Here is a 20847-nt window from a genome sequence, read left to right as displayed (position 1 = left end):
TTTGTATTTCTGTGGAGTTGGTTGTGCTCTCTCCTCTTTTATTCATGATTTTATCTATCTAAGTTTATTCTCTTTTCTTTTAAATAAGTCTGGCTAGGGGGTTATCAATTTTATTAATTCTTTCAAAGAACAAGCTTTTAGAGTCATTGATCTGTTCTACTGCTTTCATTTGTTTGTTTTTTGTTTTGTTTCTATATCATTTATTTCTGCTCTAATCTTTATTATTTTGCTTCTTCTTCTGGCTTTAGGATGATTATCCTAATCATTGAATAATCAATCACCCCTTTTGAGTCCCTGGTTTCCTTCAGAACCCTGTGTTCACCCAGCCTGTGTCCTTACCATTTTTTCTCATAGAAAACACTAGAAAAGTTTTATAAGGGGGAAATCACCCAATTATATAGTTCAAGTAGTTCATAGAGAGGACACTGACAGAAAACAATAAAAGATAGAAATCTATCATGGTCTAAGTGACATTCCAACACATGTAGTCTTTACAGCCAACTTCCCTAAGGAATGATCCCCACTGGGTTTTAATTCAGTCGGGTACTGGTTTTGGTTGGCTCTGAGCGGTGGTCATAAGGTGGCCATAAGGTCAGAAGTGGCTAGACTAACAATGTGAAGGGGATTACATTAGACCAGTGAGGAGGAAACCTCACATGGGAGTCTTACAATTGGCAGCTGTCCCAGTCACTTAGGTGGCTATTCTGTTTCCAAGTCAGACAACTTTGTATGAAGATAAGCACAAAGAGAGGGCATCAAGTTTCTGGGTCTTATCACCATTCTGGCCAATACTAACTTCCAGCCAAAAGGCAGGCTTTCCCCTCCCTATAGAGTAGCCTTGGCTAAAGGATTGCAGCCTGAGCAATCAATGTGAAAGTGTGCTAATAGACCATATTTCTTGAAAAGCCCCTGAAGTGAAAGTAAGGGAAAAGAAAAGAAAACATTCATCAAGTTTGCACTGAGGCTCAAGTTCCAGAGAATACTCAACCCACATGTTTGGATGCCATATGACATAAAATCCTGGGATGCAGAACCACAGCTAAGAAAGAATTCTTGAGATGTTTTCAGTGAAATAGGTGATTTTATTAAAGTACCGACAGGACCTGGGGTTGTGACGGGTGATTGATTATATACTTTCAAGTTGGGAGGGGCTAGGGATAGTGTAAGTCACTAAGGAATTTTGGAAGCAAGGTTTTCAGGACCTTGAAGGGGCTAGCTATTGTTAGGAATGGGTCATTTATTACTATCTAATAAATCCTTAGTCATGGGACCCTTCAGATGTACATCCGTAAACTATCTGCTTGGAGGAGGTTTGCTAACATATATTTGGGGGGGGGTAGAGATAAAGGACATTTCCAAAGAAATTTCTATATGTTAAAGTAGACCTAGCATCCTTGGAGGTTGGGATAATGTTATGCTAAGATTGCCTTTTGCCCTTAGCAAAGTGTCTGTCTTCAGGACTTGTGTCTTGTGGGTAAGTTGTAAGAAAATTAAGTTTTATCTTTTCCCAATGTTCCACACATCACTTCTTCCTTGTATATCATATCCGTATTTTATCCACTGGTTGGAATAAGGTTCTGGAGCAGGAATAATTAAGATTAGATGACATGGTTTATTGAATTCTGTGTTTCAAAGTCATATAATTTTTTGGTACCCAGTATACATTAGTAGGAAGTGTAAAACTACATTTTATCTGAGTTCTTAGAAACTTGCACTTCCTTCTTCTGTACAATGATTTCAGTCTACTGAACTAGAACCTATAAATTTGTTCTCTTTTAATTCAGAATGTATACCAATTCTAATAACATAATGAAAACAAGGCAAACAAATGTTCTAAAAAGCAGGATTTTCCTAGTACATAAATCACAAATCGATCATCACAAATGCAAGATGTTACATGACATTTTGAAAACACAGTTGGGTGTTTAAAAATATTTACCAGATCAGTCTTTTTCCCAAACTAGATGATACATGCTTTGGATAGTAGCATGAGGCTTAATTTGCTGTTTTTAGTGGAATACTCTCTATGAAGTAGGAAAACCCAAAACAGTTGTTATCATAGTAGAGTGATATAAAAGAATGCAAAAATCCCTTAGTGGTCAGGAGTTGGGACAAAGACCAGACAAATTCTATATTATGCAGCAAGAACATAGAAGCTGGAAGGGTGCAGGACACTCCAGAATGTGTCAGTTTGACCTAAAGAGTATTTCAAGTTAAAAGTTATGGCAACCAAGCAGATGTAGCAAAAGCTCTCTGACTCCCCAGCTGCCTCAACTTATATTGGAAGGAAGAGCCTCTGCTAGGAAAACAGCTAGTTTTCTAACAAGGGATCCTCCTCTACCTAAGGAACCCACCTGCATGATAGGGCAACCTTGTTTTTCCAAACATCTCCTTTCACCTTCTTGCTAATGTACTTTCTCATCTTTGTATCCTCAGACCTACCCCTCTCCCAGCTCATATAAGCTTCCTGCTGCCTCATTGTCTTTGGAATCTCATGAGAGACATATGCCTATTAAATTAGATTTTTTCCTGTTAATCTGCCTCCTGTTAAGTTGGTTCTAAGTCCAATTGGAAGGACTGCAGGGCAAAGGAAGGTCTGCTTCAGATCCTGTGTCTCCCTCTCTCTTTGTTCCTCCCCTGCTCGTGCTCTCTCTCTCTGTCTCTCAAAATTGAATAAACAGTAAAAAAAATTTTTTTTAAAGAAAAGAATAAAAAAAAAGAAAACTGACTCAGAGTAGACCTACACCAAGTAAATAGATTGAATTAATAATTTTAAAACTTCTAACAAAGAGGCCCTGAGTGGCTCAGTTGGTTAAACGTCAGACTTCAGCTCGGATCATGATTTCAAGTTTCGTGAGTTCAAGCCCCGCATTGGGTTCTATGCTGTCAGTGCAGAGCCTGCTTTAGATCTTCAGCCTCCCTCTCTCTCTCTGCACCTCCCACCACTAGCACTCAAAGGAAGGAAGGAAGGAAGGAAGGAAGAGAAAGAAAGAAATTTGAAAAATAATTTAAAAAAGAAAATAAAACTTCTAGCAAGTATAAGCTCAGTGCCAAATGGCTTCACTGGCAAATTAAGGAAGAAAAAAAGAAAAATTCATAAATTCTTCTTGTAAAAAACACAAGAGGAGCAGGGCACCTGGGGAGCTCAGTCAGTTAAGTGTCCGACTTGGGCTCAGGTCATGATCTCACAGTTTGTGGGTTCGAGCCCCGCGTCAGGCCCTGTGCTGACAGCTCAGAGCCTGGAGTCTACTTCAGATTCTGTGTCTCCCTCTTTCTCTGCCCTTCCCCGGCCCACACTCTGTCTCTATCTCTCAAAAATGAATAAACGTTAAGAAAACATTAAAAGAAACAACACACAAGAAGAGGTAATACTCCCCAACTCATTCTCTTAGATCAGTAAACAGATACCACAGAAAGGACAGCTAAAGATTAATATCTCTTATAAATGTGAACATTAAAATCTTTAGGAAAATACTAGCAAACTGAATGCAGAAAACAGATTATACACACTCATCAGATGAAAATTATTCCAGGGATACAACGTCAACAGAACACCTGATGTATTATTTGACGTATTAATTTGATGTACTACACATATCATTACAATGAAGGGGGAAGAAAGCATGGACATATTAGACACAGAAAAATCATTTGGCAAAATTCAGCATCTTGTTTATATAAATTATATAAAAATTCTACAATGAGCACATCTATGGAGGAAGAATTCACGTTAGCAGTTTCCTGGTGCTGAGGGCTGGCTGGGAGGTAGAAATTAAAATGTAGTGAGTATTCAATGCAAAGTAGTTTCTTTTGGGAAAGAAACATAAAAATGTTTCAAACAAATTCTATTATATTGTAATAAAATCTGCTTAGTAAGATGGGCAGGATTTTATAATCTATTTCAGCTACCATATTAAATTTAGCATAGCACACAAGTCATGTAAGAAATTTAATTGAATCTAATAAATCTCTTAGTTTCTCAGTTGAAAATATCCCCAGATGATGTGCTTTTCATGTCCAAACTTAAATGTTATTTTGCTCTACAGGACTCGGTATCCATATTTTTCCTTCATATTAAGGAGAAAAAAACCCATTTACTTAATAGCAGAGTTTCCTTTATTTTAATAAATACAAATGTATGTAATCCTATTATTATTAAAGAAATTACGTATTTTTAAACTAGATAGTCTATCAAGAAAAATGTTATAAATTATGAAATCTTTAACTTTGGATGCATGAAAGAAAAAAAGACTTAAGTGTTTATTAGAACAAAAACTATATATATTTTCTTCTCAGAAAAAAATATATTTACTATCATAGCAGTATTTTTTATTTGTATTATATTATATTTGTTTTTTATTTGTATTATATTATAGTTACTTTTCCTTTATAATGGGTAATAGAATAATGAAATGTAAAAATTGCGGAAATAATTCTCTAAAGCTTACTCTCCATCTGTAATTGACACATATTCTGAAGAAAAAAGATAGTTTACAACCACACACAGAAAAATTAATATCCTTTATGCAGTTTCATTTCATATACCAAACATATTTTTGCTTTGTGTATACATAATAATCAACAATAACTCTGTAGAACCAAAACAAATATATTGTAGTCAGTAAAAATTAGCTCCAATTTAATTAGATTTTCAGTAATAAAATAAGCCCGAGTTTTGTAAATTTAAAGGACGTAATCACAATACGTGATGCACCATATTAATTAGTTTTTTTGATGTTTATTATATTTCTAAAATTATGCCTTTACTGTAAACGTGCAAGATGAAAGCAAAACAAAATTCATCTTTTATACCTTGAAAGGGTGAAATTAAACTGTCAAGACTAAAATAAAACACCTAAATTCAAAAATTCTCTAATTTTCCTATCTTCTAACCAAATGAAATTGTCCTTTTATTATTTGCATTAATTAAAATACATTTGCTGAACACGTGTATTAGTTGCCACGGACGTTCCAAGAACGGTGCTCATATATAAATGAGCAACTAAGATAGATTTTCTGCAGATTGGGAATGTTGGTTACAATTTATGTTTATGATTTATTTTCTTCATCTAATAGAAGCAATAACGATATTTCAACATGTTTTGTTATGGAACAGTTACCTGTAACATGAGGTACTTTGAATTTAGCTCAAATCTTTTACTATTGTTTTGAAAATAAGCCTAAAAGAGAAAAAAATGCTGTCAGTTAAAAAACTGGGAATATTGGGGCACATGGGTGGCTCAGTCAGTTAAGCTTCGGACTTTTGGTTTTGGCTCAGGTCATGATCTCATGGTTTGTGGGTTCAAGCCCAACAACACTGCCCCCTCATGGCAAACCCTGATTGAAATTCTCTGTCTGAGAATTTCGCTCTGCCTATCTCCCTTTGTGCTCTATTTAACAATAAATAAATAAACATTTCCTTCTTTTTTTTTTTTTTTGAACTGGGACTATTAAAATGTCTTATAAAATTACTCTTAATTTGATTCATATTGAAGTAGATTGGAAAACTTTATTTTGCTAATCTCTGAAACTCTTTTCGGTCCTATAAAATCTTGCACAGAGCACGACATTTTGAAATTGTCCATTTAGCACATGGTTTTGAAAATATGTCTCGCTCCTATAACTTATCTTCTAAATATATAGCAGAAACTGCCTGTTCACCGTTAGATCCCAGTTACTTAGCACAGTGTTTGGCATATATTTAGCTTTCAATAGTACTTAAGAGATAAAGAATGACCATGTTCAATACCTTCCTTGGCTTTGTTTTGTAAGTGAAGGAGGGCCCGCATGCCTGATGCAGAGCCAACCCAAACATTGGGCTTTGCAACCAAAGAAGAAGTTTACCTAGCAAGGCAGGGAAGGGAGAAGGGAGAAAAATCTCAAACCCACCTTGAGTATTTGTGGGATTTTAGGGAGAGCATGGGTGAAAATGAGGCAATAGTTAATCTACTCAGGGGCACTAATCATGGCTCTTCTTCACATGTGGCATGGTCAAAAGATGGTGGCATTGACGTGATCAGGGGGTCGAGATTTCAGGCTGCTGGAGGTCAAAAGGTCACCTATCAGACTTCTGCGCAGGCCCAGGTAGGTGGGTGGTCTCAACCCGTCGGAACTGTTGGACGTGAGGTTCTTAGTTCTTTCTTAGTTCTGGCCAGCTGCGTCACAAGCACGCTTTTGAATAGTTTATTGTGAGTAGGAGCTGGGCCTTAGGTTATGGTTTACTTTTTTACTGGTACACTAAAGATAAAGTGAGTAATTTAGCCTTGTTTTAAGTAGATTAAAAGTAAAGCTTTAGTGGGATAGCACCGGTTCCCGTTTTAGCTAAAAAGTGGAAACATCCTAGAATTTCTGAAATAATCTTGGTTTTAATAATATGTAATGATATTTCTAGATGGATGTTATCTTTACTATTTAATACTTTTATTAATCCTTGATTAGCTGGATGTTTCATTTTTTTTTTCTAATGGCCCAGAAAATGCAAACTCTAAATCAAATCATTGGAATCTTAGAAAAAAAAAATTGTTTATTATATCCCCGAGACCATTTGGTTGCTTTTCCTTTATCTTCAATTTCATTTCCATAAGCAAACAGGTACATCAGGCACGAGGTCCTGCTAACATTGACTTGCTCTTAATAAATCCTTATCAAAACTTTGGTATGATTGTGTGAGAAAACACTTTTAAGTTTTATGCTTAAAACCTTTGTTTATTTGTGATCTTCAGGTATCTTTTTGCTTTTCTAGTAGATACAAAAGTGATTGGCGTAATTGTCCACATTTAATAGCTGGGGAAACTGAAGTTCCCAGAAACAGTGATGACTCTTGAAATCAGGGACTGGCAAGTGTCATATCTGTGTCAGCCCAAATTTGAATGTCAATGTACCTACAGTGTCTTCCTTACCATTACCTTATAGGAGATACATAAAGATGATTAAAGATGAAATCACATTTGTCCATATATCCAATGGATTTCAGGCAATGTTTATAGTTTATAGGGATTAGAAGGTATTCAGGGTGGGTTGTATTATCTACCCCATAGTTAAAATCTTGTTTGTCTTATATTAAGTTAGATATTATTTTTCTGTCTTGGAATTTTCAGTGTGTGAATAGAACACAACATGAGTGATTAAATAGAAGGCTTTTGATTAATTTGATTGATGTAGACAGATAATTAATACCCAACTAAGTCTTATCTCCTTCCACCACTTAAGACAGATGGGTTTCTCAATCACCAAGACATCATTCATCATCAGTAGTCAATATGTGTTAATTAAAATCAGGGGCTGTGGAGTGTCAGACAAACACATATTCTTTTCTTATTAGGTTGCAAGATAAAGGGTGGAGTACTGTCTCAAAATATTAGAATCTGTGAGATATCTTATAGTTTATGTGTCACTGTGAAGAGGATACATACGATAAACAGAAACTTTCTGGAAAACCCAGGATTACAATTTCCTTACTTACTGAGAAAACACTGAAGTATAATTTAGCAGATTTTGGTGATAAATTAAGCCTTCTAAATTCACATTTTCTAATAAATGTAATCCAGAAATCATATTATATCACCCTGCAATTTGCAAATAAATAAAGTTGACTCAGGACTTACATTTCTTGCTCCGTGTGAACTCTACTATTTTGCAAGATTTCTGCTGTAAATACACCTTGCATTGCTATGGTTATGAACTAGGGCATTGAATTTACCCATATTTCCAAAGAAGATGGTGCTAAATTCAAAGTGATGCTTCTTATTTTGTATAGTGAAACATCTATCATCATTATCATCAGCACGGATTTATAACTCTATAGATAAAAATGATTGAACAAATCTTTTCCCTCTAATTTCCTAACTCTTAATGTTTTTATACCATCTTTGATGTATAATTTATCATGACTACAATTATAACACCGTTCCATCTTTTTGTGAGTGTACTCTTTTTAAATACATATTTAAGTGCTCAATATAAGAAAGTGATAGAATCCAAGCTTCTGTGCTTGAAGGGGTTGGGAAGGCAGCGCATCAGTGTCTCTTTCCACTTAATAGTTGTATTAACCAATGGTCTGCCCCCACCTTTGGAACCTGGAGGAAGCTTTACCTCCACAAAACCCCAAGAGTTTTCATAGCACATTGACATTTGCCTTCATAAAGTCATAATAATTCATGGTAAAGCTATAAGGTGATTTTCTTAAGTCATTGAATTACAGGCAGTCTACTGTAACAATACCCAAACCACAATGGTTTAATAAAGTAAACACTTATTAAACAGTCATCTAGGGATCCCACAAATGCTATTGCTTACATGTCACGAAAGCCTCTACAGGAGGCTGGGGAAATGTCTTTGATTAGTTCCTGACTTTACCTTTTATAGCTCCAGGGGGAGGCCCTTGCTTACCCACTCTCCACTCTGGACTTGTTTGGAAGTGGTTATTGATATGCATGCTTTCTGGGGAGATGTGGAGTTTCACAGTTGTCCTCCTGCTATAGCCAGAAGACTGGAATGCTGTTTTAAACTTGACAGAGCAAAGAATTTTTAGTCCAGCTTCCTGTCATTGCCATCAAATAACTAACTGTGTCAATAAACACAACCAAGGTTCTTTCAAGACACAATTACAGCCTTGATTTTACGTTTTTGTTTTGTTGTTCTTGTTGTTGTTTTTGTTTGTTTGTTTACTTCAATGTGTTGTGTTCTCTCTCTCCCTCTCTCCCTCCCCTTCAATTCAGTGGAGGCCACCAAAAGCAAACAGTCTTTTCAACCCTTCAAAGCCATGGATTCTCTCTCATTCTTGCCCTGAAACGAGCCACTCCTTCCTATGTGCATATCTTTTATAGCTTGTCTTGCCAAATGCAAATCCAAAATTTTGCTGAACATAGCATCCATCTCCAGTCATTCTGTTTTCTATTTTCATTTATCCGTTTTCTGGTGCCTGCTGTCCCCCACAATATGCCATGTCATGTATTTTTGGTAGTTTTGTAAACAACATTAATTAGTGTGACATTCTAGAAATCAGACAGTGTACAACACGTTCAGACATCTCATCTCTCTAATAAAACCAAGAGTTTCCTTAATTTGGGAATTTATGGATAGCAAAAAACAAAAAAGAAAGAAAAAAGAAAAAAAAGAAAAACAAGAGGAAAAAAAGGTTCCATTAAGAATAATCAAATGAGAAGTGGGAATAATGATATGATATTTACAATTCTGCAGACAAACTGTATCCAAATACTATGGCAAACACTTGAAATACGCTTTCTTATTTCACCCTAATGAATTTATACACATGTACAGTGAGATTTATTTTACAAACAGAGAAATTAAATCTCAGTTTAATAAAGACATTTACTTGGGATCCCACACTGATAAACCTTCTTGTTTCTTGTTCATGATTTTTCTTTTGAAGAACGTTGCTTCCTTTCAATTATCATTACAAGCTGTTGTGAATTCGATTTGAAATTCTGGTAGGTAGAATTCTAAGATAATCCCCATGACTCCTATGTTAATCTTTTCTTTCTTTCTTTCTTTCTTTCTTTCTTTCTTTCTTTCTTTCTTTCTTTCTTTTCTGTATTTTATTATCATTTGACATTTTGGAAATCTTGCTGACTAGGGACACACAGCCCCTCCCAGAGTTAGTTATTTCTTAGAAGTAATAAATAAGTCATTTGACAATACGCTTTCATATACAAACCAAGCAATTCAAAGTGTATATTTCTAACCACCTCCAGTTTGTAACTCACACACACCAAGCCATTATTTCCTGTGCCTTAAATCACCCCAGAGCCAGGTCCTAATCAACTAGAGCCTGTCTCTGTAGTCCAGAGTTCACCAGAATCATTAAACTATCCACCTGTAAACCTACTCGGTTGACTAAACAGCCTTGCTCTTTCTTTTCCCCCAGAAAATACAGCAAAGTTTCTGAGCGTGTCTTCTCATCCCATCTGCCTCCCTGCCATCGTTGGTGCTTCCGTACATGACCCTGTGTGGCATGGCATGCCTCCCTTCTCCTGGGAACTGTAATAGATGGTCCTTTCAATGGCCTTGACCTCAGTCACCTCTATAAATTAAAATATCATGGGCACAGCGAGACAACCTTTGTACGTGAAAGGGATGAGGGAACACGATGAGATCTTACTCCTTTGCTTCTACTGTGTGACACAGTGCAGAGAAAAATATCCTGGGGAGGCATGACATCATCAGATGGCCACTGTAAAGCAGTGTTTTCTTCAGCTGATTAACAAAAAGGAACTCAGAGAGACACGCTATGGAAGAGAGCAAACATCCACGTTGCAAATTGCATTTGGGGGTCAAGTGTCAAAGAACTGTGGGTGGCCTCTAGGAGCTGAGAGTGGTCCCTGGGCAATGTCTAGCATGAAAAGAGGGATCTCAGTCCTACCTCCACAAGGAAATGAATTCTGACAAAAATCAGTGGGTTGGGGAAGATCTTAAGCTCCCAGGAGGAACTGCAACCCCAGCTGAGCTCTGAGCAAAGAGTCTAGCCGCCCTGTGCACAGATTTATGACCCAGAAAAATGGAAATTATATATGTATATATTTTATTCGCATAAAATATACATAATATGATAATAACAAATAATATGTTAATAATACATAATAACTATATATTACTTACATATAATATATACCAATATATAATATATAAAACATATGCTAACATAATAAAATGTATTTTATATATATATATATATACATTTTTTTAAGTTGACGAATGTGTGGTAATTTGTTACATAGAAATAAAAAACTGTTTAAGAAACTGTATTCTATTGAGTGATTCATTTTCATTTTGGACTTCCTCTATAATATAAACTGATATTATCCAATGATTTCAATATAATTGTTATCATTTTATGTTATAAATATTGTCAGTACAACTAGAAACTTTTTATTTTTCTTTGGAAAGATTCCTTTTTTTTTTATTTTGAGGGCTAGGCATATGAATGTTTTTCTGTATATTACTTATCTGTTTTCTTTTTTTTTCCACACTTCCCGTTTTTGTCTTATTCTCCCAGCCTTAAAAATATTTTATATAATATTCTACACGAAGATACATCCCTCCTTTCAAGTCTGTTTTTAATACATCTAGCTCCTGTGGAAATACTTGAAGATTAATGTCAAGCCAGGAGAAAAAAATTCAACTTTATTTTGTTAAAATTATGGAGTTACTATAGTTTGAACTAGGAAAATATTGTCAGGGATCTAAATGTTTCATACTTCGAAGCATTTGAACATTTTTACACATTTTGTTGAACAACGTTTCCAGTTATCAGGCTAAACAATGAAAATGAAAATTAAGGCACAGCTGTATAAGATACATACGCACAAAAGACAGAAAATTAAAAGTCTAATATAAGTAAGAGTTTAAAAACAATCTATCTCTAGGGGCGCCAGGATGGTTCAGTTAAGGCTCCAACTTCATCTCAGGTCATGATCTCACCATCTGTGGTTTCGAGCCCGTGTTCAGCTCCGGGCTGACAGCTCAGATCCTGGAGGCTGCTTCGGATTCTGTGTCTCCCTCTCTTTGCTCCTCCCCAGCTTGCGGGTCTGACTCTCTTTCAAAATTAAATAAACATTAAATTAAAAAAAAAATCTATCTCTGAATGCAAAACTCATAGCCTTAAATATGATAAAATAATTAAACAAAGCATAACTGTTAAATCAATACAATTAAAAGGGCTGAACTCAAGTATTTTAAAATGGAATATCTGCAGTGTTCCAAAACAAAACAAAAAAATAATCATCTTTTTTGTCTGATATCAGGACATTGTCTGTCATATAAATTGATAGTGTCCTGACTGTCTGATAAATTGACACTGAGGATAACATAAATATATTGCCAGAAACTAAAATACTTTAGGAAATATCCTGTGTTTACAGTAAATTTAACCAAGCATTAATTAAAAAACTAGGAACAAAAATACTAGGAACATTAACATTAACATTAATTAATTAACATTAATTAAAAAACTAGGAACAAAAACCTACCACAGAGAAATTTAAAAACTTTTCTTCTCCATCAGAATACGGACAGAGAAGAAATCAGGTCAAGTTGTGGAATACATATAAAATGTTAAGAATAATAATAATGGCAATTATAATAAATGTCCCATGTATCTGACCCTATGGAAAATAGGTAAAGCTCTCTTCAGGGGGAAAAAAGGGCTTATGTCATATATTAATAAAAATGAAAGTAAAAAATATTAATGCAATTTAAGATATTAATGGGAAATGAGAAAAGAACCATAAAAGAAGAAAAAAAGAGAAAGAAGTTAAGAAATGAATGAAAATAGTGAAAATTTATTTCTTAAATATGTAAAAAATACATTTGAAAATGTGGCTCAATGATAACATTACATTAAAATATATATCTTCTAACTGAAATAGGTGAAATAGAAAAATTACTTCAGAAGGTAAAATGTTCAAAGTTCCTCTCACAAGGAAAGTTTAGGCCTAGATAATTTTCAAGAAAATGTTATCCAGATCTTCATAAAACTGCTTATGATAGTGCTATTCAATGTTCCACAACCTATTGGCACATATAAAACTTCCAAATTATTTTTTATAAAGTAGGCCCAACGTTGAGAGTAAACCCAAAATATACTTACCATGGAAAAATAATAACGCAGATCATTGTAGCTTAAGTATATGAACGTTCAAGTCCTAAGTATAATAATAGCAAACTCAACTAATAGAATTTTAGCAAGATACCCATGATCAAGAAAGACTGTACCAAAGATACATTGAGTGAATTATATAAAATACTTTAATACATGTTATGTTACTAATACATGCGATGATTCTCCATGGATGCTGCTGAAAAATAAGTAGAAAAAAAGCACATAAGAAAAAGAAAAAGATGTATAAGTTATGCACATATCACATGAAACATATTGAAAATTACTGTACTACAATTAAATAAGATGATGCAATCTCAAATTTAGTAAGAGACTGTAAGCAAATTGGAATATAACAGTCTAAAGAACACACCGAAACTATAGCCATAATGAAAAAAAGATAAAAATGTGAGAAACCAGCATAAGAAATTAAAATGATAAATTGAGATGTTCCTTTAGTGACAATCTGAAAATACTTAAATATGCATAAACTCATGAACTCATGAAAATATAATCAATATTTCCTTAACACCAAAAATATTTTTATGCTGTTTCTTTTTTTTTTTAATTTTTTAAATGTTTATGTATCTTTGAGACAGAGAGAGAGAATGTGTGAGCCGGGGAGGGGCAGAGGGAGACACAGAATCCAAAGCAGACTCCAGGCTCCAAGCTGTCAGCACAGAATCCAACACGGGGCTCGAACCCACGAACCACGAGATCATGACCTGAGCTGAAGTCAGACACTTAACCAATTGAGCCACCCAAGCACCCCTTTATGCCATCTTTCTAACTCCCCTGTCCCCTGCTACCTCCTATTCTGAGACAACCATTACAGTGTCATTTGTTATTATAGATGATACTATATTTTATACAATTTTGAATTGATAGGAATCTATTTTATATCCTCCTACTTTGGCTTTGCTCTTTTCACTTAGCATGCTTATTTTGAGATTTCATCTTTGCTTTCTCATAGATTAATATCTGGCTTGCTTTTTATTGCTGAGTCACACTTCATTGCATGGCTATGTCACAGATTATTTAGCCATTCACCTTTATCAAATATTTACTTTGTTTAAAGTGTTTGACTTTTATAGCCATAGCTATTGTGAATATTCACATACTAGTCTAACCATAGTTATTGTGAATATTCATATACTAGTCTTCATTCAGAGATGTGTTTTCATTTCTTTTGGACTGATTTCTATGGGGGAATGTCTAGATCATATGTTTGAACCCCACGTGAGGCTTTGTGCTGACAGCTCAGAGCCTGGAGCCTGCTTCAGATTCTATGCCTTCGTCTCTCTCTGCCCATCCCCTGCTCACACTCTCTCTCTCTCTCAAAAATAAATAAACATAAAAAAATGTATATTATGAATAACATAAAAAGATAAAGGACCACCTGGAGATTATGTATAAAATTTACAACAATTGTCATTAATAACTAAAAGAAAGTTTTATAAATAAATTAGGAAAATACGAAACGAAAAATTTCCCCATGAGTAAAACCCACGAGCCAGCAATTTTGAATTAGAGGACATTCAAGAGACCAACAATATTTTTAGGAGATGTTCACTAAAAATATATAAATTAAAAATAAATAAGAATTATATATCCATGTTATATTAGCCTATACATTTTCTAAATGCCTAAATGAAAACATGTTACACAGTAATTAGTTTTGCTCTGATGCAGGGAGTCGGATCTTGGTCAGAGTATCGACAATGACAATTTTGTTACAATCCCTATTAATTAAAAGCACTAATGAATTCTATTTTGCAATACAACTAAATAGTGAAAAATTTTAATAGGAATTTCAAACTAGAAACCTGAACCGACAAATATAAAACTGTGATGACAATTAAAAGTAGGACACTATTTAACAATCCAAAAAAAAAAAAAAAAAAGAACAGTATTATGTGTTTGTGAAAATGTGGACAAAGAATCCTCTTACACAGACTTGGTAGGGATGTTAATTTTTATAAACACCTTGGAAGATAATTTCACTATTAAATTTTAATAGACATATCTATGAAAAGCAATTCCATTTCTGTAACTATAAAATCTGACCCTTGTTTCTCAAACTAATGTCAGTGAAGGAACATTTTTTTTCAGCCTCTCATGAGCAGATATTTTTATAAAATACAATGAAGTAACTTTTTTGAAACTGAAATAAAAAATACATCAAACACTGCCAAATATTTATCTTTACATTCAAAAGCTATATAATTTTTCTACCGAGTTGCTGAAAACATTCTAAATCATTGCTCACAATTTATGCGTTAATACCACAGCTGACTGAGAGTTTGTAGACCATACATTCAGCGGTGTGTGTTAGATCATTCCTGACACATGATAGCAGGGCATTGAAAAAAAATTTATCTGTACAAGCATACATATTGCTCAAAATACTAAAATACCAAAAATGTGAAATCCCAAATGCTCCCATACAATAAGTAAATGGCATGTTAATGTAACAATGATATTCCAAAGTAAAAAAATAAAAATAAAAATAATCCTAAGTGGAATGTGTCAAATTCAATACATCTCAGAAGACGCAGAGAAAACAGGATACACAAAAAACAGAAAAGTGAAAGGAAAAATGACATCACATAAAAATGCATATGATATACCACCATCCATACAAATTAAAAACTATGATAAAACATGGAATTATTACATGAAGACACAACTTTATGGAGCTAAACTAATGAAAGGCAAAGAAGTAATTGTCACAAGGTGTATATTTCAAACGTTACATAAATTTAAAAGGAAATAGTGTGTCAAAATATTTCCAGAAAGATATTAACATGCTGGCTTGGAAATTCCACTTACATAAAAGAATCCAAAATAAATAAATGGATCATTCTACAGATATTTAAGTGCAAAGTGTTTATTCTTATGTTGTTAGTGGAATATAGACTTCTATAATCTTGTCTACTTAGCAATAGGGGCTAGTTTTAAGGGTGATGCAATAATTATAAATTAAAATTTATAATTAAATTAAAATTGAAATTAAAATTCTGTGCACTAACTACTGGTAAAATAAAAATAAAAATCTATATCATTTACTTGAAAGCAGCCTTGTGATACATTAAGATGTAAAATATTTCAGCTATAAAGTACTTGAATCAAAAAATACGATTCAATTTTTAACGAAATCCACACATGTATGAGAATATATACACTCTTCACTGAAGATCCTTGTATGTTTTTTTTTCTTGGCATATTTCTAAGTGTTTCTGCAAAATTAATTTCTAGAAATAAACTGCTGTTCAATACATATAATGCTATTTCCATTCCTACACAAAGTGATTCAAAGACATGTTAGTAAGTGTATTGAAAATGTAGCAGAATTTTAATGTGTCGGTGCACCATTTTGTGTCTCACTTTGAGAAGTTACTATCAAAAATCACATTGAAGCCTATTTGACATTTGTGTGTGTGTGTGTGTGTGTGTGTGTGTGTGTGTGTGTGTGTTGGAGAAGCTGGGACAAACAGAATGGGTGAAAACGTGCTAGTTGGCACTGTCATTTAAAGTTTTACACTTTAGGGGCGCCTGGGTGGCGCAGTCGGCTAAGCGTCCGACTTCAGCCAGGTCACGATCTCGCGGTCCAGGAGTTCGAGCCCCGCGTCAGGCTCTGGGCTGATGGCTCAGAGCCTGGAGCCTGTTTCCGATTCTGTGTCTCCCTCTCTCTCTGCCCCTCCCCCGTTCATGCTCTGTCTCTCTCTGTCCCAAAAATAAATAAACGTTGAAAAAAAAAATTTAAAGTTTTACGCTTTAAACATGTTCTGCCTTAATTACCTCAACAGCTAGGGGCGCCTGGTTGACTCAGTTGGCTGAGCGTCAGTCTTCCGCTCAGGTCATGATCTCGCGGTTTGTGGGTTCGACCCCCGCATTGGGCTCTGTGCTGACAACTCAGAGCCTGGAGCCTGCTTCAGGTTCTGTGTCTCCCTCTCTCTCTGCCCCTCCCCCACTCATGCTCTGTCTCTCTCTCTCTCTGTCAAAAATAAATAAACATTAAAAAAAAAGAATCTGAAAAAAAACTAAAGAGAAGATCAGTTGCGTAACAACAGCAGAACCCTCCACTGTAGCCAATGACTGCCCTTTGATTTATGAGAAATTCTATCATCTAGAATGAACAGAGAAGGTTAGGGTGTTCTGCATCTTGGAATACAGGGGTGCATGCAACCATATGTTTTGTGTTATCACCCTATTTTTATAGCTTCAAACAGGATATTTGATATAACAGATGCACATACTGATTTTATATGCCATATATATTATATATGGATATATATAAAATCACTGCATAAGAAACCCTTTTTCAGCCTTTAAAAGTGCAACTTGACAAAATCTTGACCAGAATGAGTCTACAATAAAATATACTTTTAACAAAATAGCACAATTTCACTCTGATGAAAAAGGTGACTATAAAATTCATTTTGAAATGTATCCACCCTGACATTTACAATATTCTCACATTTGTAGCTAAAACCTATTGTGATTGTTCTTAGAATTTAGATAAAAAATGTTTCAGAAAGTTTGAGGAGAATAATTTGAGCCAATTTTGAGTTGTTCAAGCATGAAGAAATGGCATTTCATTGACATTTTAAAAAATATTCTCCTTATGAATTCAAGTGTTTCAAAAATACTTTATTCTAACACACTAAACTAGGAATAGAATATGAAAGGCTAGTTTTGGATAATATGGTACATTTTTCTAAAAGCATGGGCTTATAATAATAATAGCTGCTCTCAAAGAATATCTAGCAATGTTCCGGTGAATTGCAGTGTCTTGATTTGGTAGAACTTTAATCATTGATGTCTTATTACATTTGAGCCAGTTTTAGACACAAGGGTTCATTGAGGAATTATAGAATAACTTTGCAAGTATTTAGAATCTATAGTGATAAAATGTATGCTGATTGCACATATGATATATTTTATAATAAAAGATGAAGGATTTTTTTCTTTATACACAGTTGAGACAGAGAGTTGAGATTATTAATTCAATGCTCAGGCTTGCAAAATAATTTCTTTGAAATATTCTAATGTTGGGATGCCTGGGTGGCTCACTCGCTTAAGCGTCCGACTTTGGTTCAGGTCACGATCTCACAGTTCCTGAGTTCAAGCCCCATGTCAGGCTCTGTGCTGACAGCTCAGAACCTTGATCCTGTTTCAGATTCTGTGTCTCCTTCTCTCTCTGACCCTCCCCTGCTTGCGCTCTGTCTCCCCCCTCTTTCCAAAAAAAAAATAAATTAAAAAAATTCTAATGTTTTGAAACTTGTTTTGTGTATGTGTGCAGTTGTTATTTGTTTACTGGATTTCAATGTTATAATAGCTTAGTGAAGCTAAAAGAATCCTGGGGATGTTGTGTTAGTACTATATAAGAAAAATATGCCAAAAAAATAAAAAATAAAGAAAGAATAAGATGTCATTAACTGGGCTCCAAATAAATATAGGTTTGAATTCAATATTTTCTAATTATATTGTTATATTTTATACTACAAAATGGGAAAGGTAAATTACATATATATCATTATATATATAACAACATATAAGATATATTTACTATACTATGTATATAACTGTATAAATATAGCATTTTCTTTGTCCATTCATGCATCAATAACTACTTACGATATTCCCATTTATTGGGTATTGTGAATAAAATAGTATAATGAACATGGGAGTGCAGATTTTTCTTTGTTATACAATGCAATTTCCTTTCCTTTTTTTTCCTATTGAGTTCTATGAGCTCTTTATGGACTCATGTATTTTGCATGTTAAGCCCTTATCAGGTGTATGATTTGCAAATACTTTTTTCCCATTCGATAGCTTGCTTTTGAAATTTGTTGATGGCTTTTCATTATTATGCATAAGCTTTTAGCTTTTGGAGTTCCACTTCTTTATTATCACCTTTGCTGCCTCTGTTTTGGGTGTCCAGTACAAAACAAAAAAAAACAAAAAAACAAAACCAAAACAAAACAAAAAAAACATTGCCAAGCGTGATGTCAAGAACCTTGCCTTCTGTGTTTTCTCCTAGGAGTTTTATGATTGCAGGTCTAATATTCAAGTCTTCAATCTGTTTTGAGTTGATTTTTCCGTATGGTAGACGATAGGGAGCCAGTTTCAATTTTTTGGCATGTGGCTGTCTGATTTTCCCAGTACCATTTGTCGAAGACACTGCCCTTTCACCGTTGTATATTTTGGGACCCATTGTCAGATTTATTGACTGTATGTGTGTGCTTTATTTCTCAGAAAACTAATCTTTATGCTGTCCATCAGAGGTGCATTTGATAAAAAAATAAAATAATTTGCAAATATGCAACTATTAACCTTAAGACAGGTAGAGAGACATATTAGTATAAGAGAAATTAGACTTAAAAGAAAGGTATGTAACCAGCGCAATTAGTAACCAGCAAAAATGTAACCAGATGATTAAAATAAGTAAATTCATTAGTATAAAAAGTAATTTTTCAATAACATATAACACATTTAATGCATGTATAGCAAACAGTAGATTTTGTAAATATAGTAACAAGAAAATGAGATCAATGATCAAAAAATAGAAATCCCAATTACTGCTGGATATTTGAACAGTATACTTTAATAATAGAGCTAATACACAATATAATAACAACATAAAAATTTGAACAGTATAACCAAGCAAATTAATCTGTAGAACATTTATAAAATACTTTATCAATCGCTATAAAATCCAAAGCTTTTCAAGTACACATGAAATATTTACCAAGTTAAGCCTTATTCTCGGCCCTAAAAACAACTCCCCCAAAATATAAATGTAATTCAGGAGAGCGCTTTCTGACAAGTGAAATGAGTGTGGTCAGCAGATGTCACTCATTGGTATTTGCTTCAGCTACTGCAAGACCACTAATGCGAGGTCATGCCCTTCACGACGCCACCAATACCTAGGAAGCTAACAAGGCCATTTAAGGAGGTCTGGCATTAGGACAAATCTCACAGACAATACTCATGCTCGACGTTCTGTCAATTTGTGGGTTTACCTCTCGTTTCTTCCTGTTCGTCTTCTCAATTCTGCTTCCGAAGCTCTTTTTTTCACAGATATGGATCCCTAATAAATATTTTTCAGCCCAATCTATATTAGGACCCAACCAGCCAAACGGCCCTTCAAGCACCATAGCTAATAACTGTAGTTTTAAACATGCCAGAATTCGAGAAACTCTATAGTCATTAGAATTTTCTGAAGAGTCTATTAGAATTTCGTCAAGCACAATGTGAGGTGGGGAATCTTATGAAATGATTAATGGTGATATTGAATATACTTAATAGTAGGTCTAAGATTAAACGGTGCAGGTAAAGTGGAAAGAGTACGTCAATGTTAAATGTTCTGACAAAGAGAATGTAGCACCTCGTGTCCTTCCGTTCTGCCAAAATGGAAGAACTTACTATTGGTTAATATCTATTGCATAGCTTACAATGTTTGTTTTATCTTGTTTGCTTTGGCTTTGTGTCTGTTTTCTGGGAGACTTATTCCAATGTATGCTGCCCCATCATGGTAAAACAGAAAGGCATTATTATTAATGTGTACAGACGTTGTGATTTTGCCTCCTTTTCTAGTCCACATAATGGTGACTTGTGCATTTTCTTCACTAGTCTCATTATAGGCTTGCTATTTTTTTTTCATTCTTTCCAAAGTTTGAATTTTTGGACTTTCAAATATATGCTGTCTATTACTTTCTTCATTCTTTGGTTCTCTCTCTCTCACTTATTCACTTTTTATTTCTTGCTAAGTAGCCCAATTGATGTTAGAAATGTTCTCTTTACATATTTTAGCTGCATTACACAGCTCTTTCATTTTTCATGTGTTAATTATTCATCTAACATATATTATAATATTCATTATCATGTCCTTTACCTATATTATTTATACTTTTCCCAGTTTTCTTTTTTGTTATTTGTTACTATTCATTTTGGATCCATGACATTTGGTTCATTTTGTTAATCAAACAGCTTCTTTTAGTGTTTGATATTTTAATTTTTTTCTTCTATTTTTGCAATATTTGTGTTTTAAGTGTCTGCAGTGATTTGGGGGGGTCTCGCATTTCTCTTTGCAGTTCTGATATTTTTGCTCTGTGTACTTTGGGTATACAGTAAAACCTTGGATTGCAAGTAACTTGTTCTGAGAGTGTTCTGCAAGGGGAACAAACATTTCTAATAAATTTTAACTTGCTGAACGAGTGATGTGT

The sequence above is a fragment of the Lynx canadensis genome, chromosome A2 (genome assembly GCF_007474595.2).
Source record: "Lynx canadensis isolate LIC74 chromosome A2, mLynCan4.pri.v2, whole genome shotgun sequence".
Classification (NCBI taxonomy): Eukaryota; Metazoa; Chordata; class Mammalia; order Carnivora; family Felidae; genus Lynx; species Lynx canadensis.
The sequence above is the reverse complement of the archived record's forward strand: the minus strand, read 5'-3'. Positions refer to the sequence as shown.